At 36.3% G+C, this 8,326-nt stretch overlaps 1 long non-coding RNA gene across 1 annotated transcript; it reads right to left on the bottom strand.

Annotated features, from left to right (window-relative positions):
• Positions 1-4,912: 4,912 nt before the first annotated feature.
• LOC131438715 (uncharacterized) lies at positions 4,913-5,690 on the bottom strand. Its single transcript, XR_009230974.1, has 3 exons — positions 5,583-5,690; positions 5,133-5,361; positions 4,913-5,070 (listed from the first exon to the last, which is right to left on the bottom strand). It is a non-coding gene; the product is annotated as an uncharacterized LOC131438715 (long non-coding RNA).
• Positions 5,691-8,326: the final 2,636 nt, after the last annotated feature.

Genomic DNA, 8,326 nt, shown 5'->3' with positions numbered 1-8,326 from the left:
TTTAAATCAGGTTAGTGGGACGGGAATAGCTTGATGGGTTAGTCGATGCGTTTCACGCAGCGATCTCCAACTCCGAACATAGTATCAAAAACCATTTCTGACGAATGACCTTGAGGTTAAAACCTCTATAATTCGAACAATCAGGTTATGCCATCTTCGAGAAAAATGAACAAAAAAAGGACATTTTCGACATACGTAACTTCTATCAATATGTCTCCAGAACCAGAGGTGGAAAGCCATTCGACTTTCAAACCTGATTCATAGCTAAAAAGTATCTTTCAGTCGAGCTGAAGCTTACAAAAATCAGTTTAGCAATCTCAGAGAAAATTGAACGGAGAAAAAAAATGTATTTTGTCGGTTTAGTCACATATGCTATTATATTTCTGGAACCAAAAATAACAGCCATTTTGAACCTCATTCACAACTTAAGAGTAGGTTTCAAATTAACCTAACCTACTTAAATTCGATTCTGCCATCTGCGATAAAATTGAGCAGAGAGAATCCGAATTTCTTCTTTAAATTCGAGTTTTAATGTATCATTCGGGGAGAAATGGACAACACCAAAATAAGTAGCACTTCAGTTGAGAATACAATGTATCACATGCCACAAAAAATCATCATAGACATACAAGGCTATATTTATTGATTTGATTCAAAATACAATTTGAAAAAATTTCCTACAAATCTCAGTCGCTAAATCAACTACGTGGTGATCGTAAACAAAGGTGTACCGTATAATAATCAATTATGTACCTTAACCGGAATAAATTTTTACAATTTGACAATAATCGCCATCGTAAACACGCTTGTTCTGCAAATCACTCATACCTTGATATGCTCCGAAATGGATCGCACGGCTCGAGACAACTTTCGTGAGTGTTATTTTCAAGATTATTACATTTCATTCATTCATGTTAAGAACTCGTCTTGATCTGCTGTGGTTTGAATCACGATCACCAAACTTTTTTGATATTTAAAACGAATTTGCTGGTAATGTAAAAATAACACTGCTATCGTATTCATTCGTACATAACAGAAAATTTAAAACTTATACATCCGATTCAAAGGATTTTTAAAAAATGAAAATGGATTCACTCTGCGTTTTCCATCATCCCGATCGCTTGAATAGTATTTATATGAGTTAAAATAGTCAGCATCATAGTAATTTTGCGGTTTGGAGAGCTGTACATTCGTGGAGTTGATGTAATTTCCAAACTGCGTGTTTAAATCTTCCCACGAGGTATGAAAAGTTTGCGAAGAACTCAACACGTTGGGCTTCTGTGCAATATTATTATTATTATTATTATCATCATCATTGGAGTTATCTGCACTGGTCACTCCGGATGTAGAGTCGAGTGATAAGGCCTGTGAGAAGACCGAAGCCTGCGAAGGAAGCGAAGACTGAATGGCGCCTACTAATGGCGATATCGTAGCGCTTCCTACTGTGAACGAGTTTGCGGCTAGACCGAAAAACGTGAAAGGTCGGAAAGTTGTTGTGGTTGGACGGGCAGTTGTTGTTGTTGTTGGTGCCGCAGTTGTTGTTGATGGACGAGCTGTTGTTGTTGTTGTTGGTGAGGCAGTTGTTGTTGTCGGTGCGGCAGTTGTTGTTGTAATTCCCGCGGATGTAGTTGCAGAACTAACGGTGGATAATCCTGTTGGCGTTGTGAATAACGTGATTGGGCTGAACAAGGTAGTTGAGATTGTTCCGCTGGTTGGTGTTTGTGTCACCGTTGATGACGTAGTTCCTGCGCTTATAGTCGGGGTTATCACAGTTGTTGTTGTTGCTGATGACGCGCTCAATGTTGATGCCGATGGCGTAAAAGTTGATATTGTATTTCCACTTGTGGATGCCGCTGAGTCGGGTTCAAACATCATCAAAGTATGGACTCCGGGCCCATATTGCGAATAGTCTATTGTGTCCAGGTTTTCCAAAATTATAGAAACTGTTCCAATTTGATCACTAAGAAACATCACAAACAGTAAAACTAAAAACCACTTTTCCATGTTAAACATAACAATGCTGCGACTTCCACTTCTGAACATCCACCATGCACTAGTTGTCTTCAATATTATGCCACGATGGAACACCGAGCCTTGCTGCTTGTGCACCAACGCGGAGGGAAATGAACCTGGACTGATCCAGAGTGCCGAATTGTGAAAGTTGCAGATTATACATTCACTTATTTTCGGACAAGATACGTGCCTGTAATGTTAAGGTAGTCCATGAACTGGAATCGGTCTGCGGACGAATTATAGAACCCGCCTTTTCTCCATAAAATGACAATTTAATTTAGCTTTCAGGATAGGTGTTCCTCTCACAAACTTAGTTGCGATCGATACAGGAGCAGTAAACCTTACATAGGGGAGAGAGAGTCAAGTTTAATCACGCTTCAGTTTTAGTGCTTATTCATAATAAACCCAGAAACTGTTTCAGATTGCATTGGAGGTTAGATTTTCGGTGCATTACAAAACATCATAGCCAAGCATGTTTAGTACATCGACAGTACGACTGATGACTTGTTGACACGACACGGCGAAGGGATGTCCTTACTGAAAATGCTCTAAAACAATCAAGAACTGGCTTCCGTAGAAATAAATAAATAAATCGAAATCAACTGAAACTAACTTATTTCAAATTTGCTTTGCAGCAGATGGCGATGCAGTTAAATCCTTCAATTTGACCGGTTGTGCAGTGCCCGAGGTGCACTCCGCTTCGATTTTCCCTCGTATTATCATTTTGTGTTTGTCAGTACATTTCTCCAGTACTTCACCTGCTGAAATCTGGAGTCATTATATTCGGAGTCTTGTAAAACCGCAGCCGTACGTTAATGCCAGTGTCTCCTCAAGCATCTACCCATTTGTTTCCTTCACTTATGATGATTTTCTTTCAAAGCATTCGCAACTGGTCGGATTTAATTTTTTTGCAAAAATAGCAGCACTGCGTACCCATACAATTGAAATGATATGTTGAATGTGATACCATGAGATGGCGTTGCTGAACTGAAGATTGATTTCGCTCCAAGCTGACGAGGTCTGGTTCCGCCATGAGTTACCAGTTTCCGGTTTACTGCTAGATTTTCGCTGTATCTGAATTTATTTATTTTCAGTAGTTAGTACATGTCGTAACATGAATGTTTCATCTTCTTCTTATGATGGCTATTTATTATTCTTCAGTAAATAGAATTTCAGCATGTATTCTGAGTCAAGAAGGTAACAATAGTAAACGATAATGATCTCTCAGGCTTGATTCAATGATGTTTTTTTCGAGTCCGCAGGAACAAACGCATAATTCATTTTACGTTTATGAAATTTATGTGCTCTGTACCATGTGAATTAGAATTCAAGATAACATTCTTTTCGCACAAAAACATGATTAAATCCGAAGTTCTAGCAATAAGTTGATAGCGACCAGAACAGTGCTGCTCGAGGAGAATTATTTTTATCATTGATAAGGGAAGTTTAATACGCGTAATACATTCAGACGAAAGATCGATCTTTTTCCTTTTACTGCCCACTTAGAAAAAAACGTTCAACGGTGGTCCTTCAATGTTCCAATACGTTGGATCATTGGTCCAATGAAAGTCCAATCAATCGTTCAACGGGAGGCCAACACGGGACCTTCGTTTGCCGATTTTGAAACAGACCTTTGAACCGAATGCCATTTTTTTCGTTCAACAAACCCGGCAGACAGAGGTCCATTGTTGAGCCATTTTTAACATGAGGAGTTGGAGCCCCGTTGGACTAGTTTTACTGCAGAATTTCTGAAGTTTTTTCCACTTATTTGTTTAAACTAACAATACATACCTGCACAATACTTCTACTTCACGTAGAATAACAACAAATTTTGTAAAGGTAACACTAAATTTTCACACTATTTTTGCAAGAGAAAAAACAACAACAAACCGTTCCAGCAAATTGAACGAATATTTCGTGCAATATGTCGTTCAACAAGCGCTCAAAAACCAACAAAATTGAACGGCCTGCTGAGAGGGTGTTATGACAAACTGTCAGTGTGCACAAAATCACCCGGAATTCGTCTTTATAATTCGCGACTACGAAGTTGAGTTTGACAGCTTATGTGTGTGAAGTGGAAGTAAACAAGCAAAAGAAAAAAGTGATAAATTTTCAAACGTACCGTTTTCTTCGATTTTAGTTTTACTGTTTGAATTGGTAAGTACCAGTGTTTCTTAAAATCTTCGAAGATACTAATTCAGTTAATGAGTATAAAAAAATCGCTTTGTGTGATGTCTATTTTCCCATGTAAAAAACAAGTGATCGGTATGCGAAAAAAAGTAAACATCATTTCAGAACAATATTCATGAATGAAAATCTATTGCTTTTTTTGAAAATTCTTTGAATTGTATTGAAACTGCATGTTTTCTATTTGTGTTGTAGTTTTTTCGTCGAAGTGTTCACTTTAAATGTGAAAATAATGCATTTTTCGATTCATCTTCAGGAGCCTTCAAAAGGTGTTACGTGCACTGTGTTGATGAATTTGTCGGAAGTTTTTAGCTACGCTGCCGGAGGAATCCGTTCGGATAGTTGGAGTAGATGAGATCTACAATGATGGATTTGGCTTATTTTCGACTTGTCTACAGTCATCCTCCAAGTGTCGAGCTGCATACAATAAAAGTTTGCACTAGCAGTTAACGCTCTGCTTGGTTATTTGCATGTACTTGGAAAATGCAAACATGTGATAGCTGTTTTGAATCATTGATGGAGGTTTGTTTTTTTTTAATCCGTGTTCCAGATCACAAAATTATTATTTTTATTTGTTACAGAAACTCGACTCAATAGAACGGTTAACATCCAACGAGATTAAAACGAGCGGCGGTCGGATATTCCGAACCGATAACATCATGTTTGAAGGGCGTTTGACATTTGTTCATTAAATTCATTTTATTGTCAGATGAATAAATTTAATAAATACATAAATATATAAGTTTACAAATTGACGACACGCATTGAACGACAATCGATAAAATTACAGCTCAACTCCTTAGTAGGGGCAGGAAGCAGCGGGTACAGAAGAAGTCCTCAGAATTACTCGCATAGTTGGGAGGTTCAAACCTGAGAACAGAATACGAATTACAATTGTGTGAATTTGAGCTAGAACAATATTCAATACTTACTGGGGGGAACACAATTTATTACCAGAGAAATGTAAATTGAACCCAAGTAATTTTCGTTGACTCGATTCTGAATCATTGAATCCATATTACGTATCATTTATTTTACTTGTTTGGGGGGGATTGAATCGATATACTAAATCTGGAACATAACACTGTTCTCATCAGAATTACAAACACTGTCATGAAATGTTTTTGCAAGCCCATTCGAGCAACTTTTCAGATCCATGACCTACAATATTCAAAGAAAAAAATTCTTAAATAAATCTCAATTACCTTCCTCTGTATTGTAATGCACTGGATTGCCGCATTAAAATAACTAAGAATAGTTGTTTGATCAAAATAAATTTTAAAAACTAAATAGAAGTCGTTTAATCTTTTTAGTACTTCAACGTTGAAAAAATCAAATGAGCAAACAGAGAAATAATTAATTTTAGTTGAGTGAAAAAGTACCCTGCTTTGTTTACATTCACTTCACACACAGATAAAACTTTCATAGATAGCAGCACCGTTCCTTCTAGGTCGCGAATAGATATGATTTATAAATAATTACCAAAACACAGTACTTTTAAAGTCTACGCATTTCAATAAATCAGTAGGCATATCTGCTAAATGTACAAATCTGACTTCCCTGCAGCGATGCCAACCCTACGGATTTATCCGTACATATACGGATTTCAGTGTTTTCTACGGATCTACGGACGAGCCTTCTAAAATCTACGGATTTTTCCTTATCTCTCCGGAAATTTTCAGATTTCGCATTATTTCTCCAGATATCTACGGAGAATCATAAAATCGCGTACTTTTTTCTGATAACAGCCAATAAATCTGTCAACATTCACTTAAAAGAAAGATTTTGAATGATTCGATGCTCACTAAGAGTCATTCATAGCATTAATTAAAATAAAAATGTTTTATCTTTCGTCTGATCAATACTTAAAAAAGTTAAAGTTCATCTATTCGTCACCGATCACTCATTTTTGGAATCCTGTCTTTATGGCTTAGAGCTTCAAGCTGTTACGTATAAAATTACGAGTATAGGTACACTTGAAACCGAATCTACGGATTTTACTACAAGGAAAGTTGGCATCACTATTGACGTTTACTTTCGGCACTCACAACAGAAATACAGTCAATAGTGCGCGCGCCGTCAAGCGGTGAGTGCGGTCATTATAGAAAGTACCAGCTATATTCATCAACGTACCAGATTTATTTTTCAAATGCTTCTCGTCACATTCAGGTCTTTATTATTTAGCTTTGGTAAAACCTCCTCATGGTTTGCATCAACAGATTACAATCATTCAAATAATAAATTTTTCTTGAATCTAATGCTTCCACAGTAAAACTAATCACACTAAGACTTACTAAAACTACCAAGACCTGAGCAAAGTTTCTTGACAATTTTACGTGGTAAATGAAACAGCACGGAACGACCGAAATTAGCTCTGCGCCTAATTCGTATTACTGTTTTTGAATCAGTTGATTTTAACAACAAAATTTCCAAAATAACTATAAAATTAGTTAAAATTGAGAATTTACTTTGCTGAAAAAACTCTTAGTTTTAGAGAATGTGTTTAGTTGGTGAATATCCTGGACTCAAACCAGCAATATTTCAATCCAACACGAAATTCTCATTGACAACTAATTTTGTTATTGAAATCAGAAAATTTGTTTCTATTTATCTATCACCATCATTACTGAAGGACAGCACAAAAAACCAAAACTGAAATGGGTATTATTAACAAGTTTATTAGCCAAAAACTCATGAGAAGTGTCAAAGCAAAACAATCCATTAAATCCATTTCTAAACCGATATGTAAAAATGTCGTAAACTGTTAGTGGAAATCGTATTTATTCAGAATTTGTGCGCACTTGAAGCGATTGTGCGTAATAATGTTTTTACGCGGAACAGTGAAGTGAATTTCGAACGTTTCACTCTAATTGTGATGAAGTTTTTTTGTATCTTCAAACCTTCCGAGCTGCGCCGTCCGGTGTACTATTTGTATTCGGTTTTTGTTTTCCGAGTGCTCAAAGTTTTCAGTGAGAATGAAGAAAACAGTGATTTAGAAGAAAAAAAATTCAAAAAGATGTTTACGTTTCGTTTATGTCTTTTTCTCCAACACAACATCGTATTTATACCTGCCAATATAGAAAAGACAACCGCGTCTGAATTTTTTTCGGCAGTAGTGTGCCATCTAGTGGCTAGTAGTCATTAAAGTGTTAACATTTTCTCGGTGACAGGGCGCCATATAGCTGCAGATTGCAGAAGCCAATTCAACCATTCATATTGGTTGAAAACAACATTATATTTCTTTAATTCAACTAAAAAATTAGTTGACTGGATATGTAGTGTGCCTTAGCTAAGAAATGACAGTACATTTAATTTGTGAATTCAACTAAAAAAAATAGTCATTTCAACAAATATTTTATTATTATTAAGGGAATGAGAATAAAAAATCTAAATCAGCAAAAGTAAGATTTTTTTAGTTGTCTCAAAAAATAACTAACTAAAATCAGCAAATCAACTAAATTTTTCGCGAAAATGCTGATTTCGGTCGTTCCGTGAGTAATTGAAAATGCGGCACCTGCTGAGGAAGGGTTCGTTTTACTCATATCAGTCCTAGGAATCGTGGGGAATCCGAAGAAAATAATAAATTTGAAGATTACGGCGAAGGAATATCTAATTCGTGATTGACGATTCACTACAAAAGTTGCGAAAAAGGCGACGGGCAGATTATGAATCATGATCAATTAGTTTTTCTTTCTGGCATGGTAATTCGGAAGATCCAAAGAGAATCTTCATTGAAAACGGCGAAGTGCGAAAAACAAAAAAAAATCATTGTATTGCTTCGATATGTTGGACATCGTTTTGGTAATAGAATAACCAGACTACTGTAATATTTTCAAGCGTAGAACGCACCGAAGCGCAACAGCTTTTGAGTAATATATGTTTTGTAGTAACACCGAAAATAAATTCATGAAGCTTCGGAGGGGCTTCGGAGATACAAAGTTCCATATGCTTCTCAAAATTCTACTTGGAACTTGGTTATTTACAGATGATCTGCGTTCGAGTATTGTTTGTGCAATATTATTTTCGAAGTTTACTATAGACTGTTTACGACTAAAATCAATGAAGGAACATTTGGAGGCACTGAAAACGATTGTGCTAAGATTAAACCAATTTGACCAATTATTCA

Source organism: Malaya genurostris, chromosome 3, assembly GCF_030247185.1.
Source record: "Malaya genurostris strain Urasoe2022 chromosome 3, Malgen_1.1, whole genome shotgun sequence".
Classification (NCBI taxonomy): Eukaryota; Metazoa; Arthropoda; class Insecta; order Diptera; family Culicidae; genus Malaya; species Malaya genurostris.
Note: the sequence above shows the minus strand (reverse complement) of the source record. Positions and strands in the feature narration are given on the sequence as shown.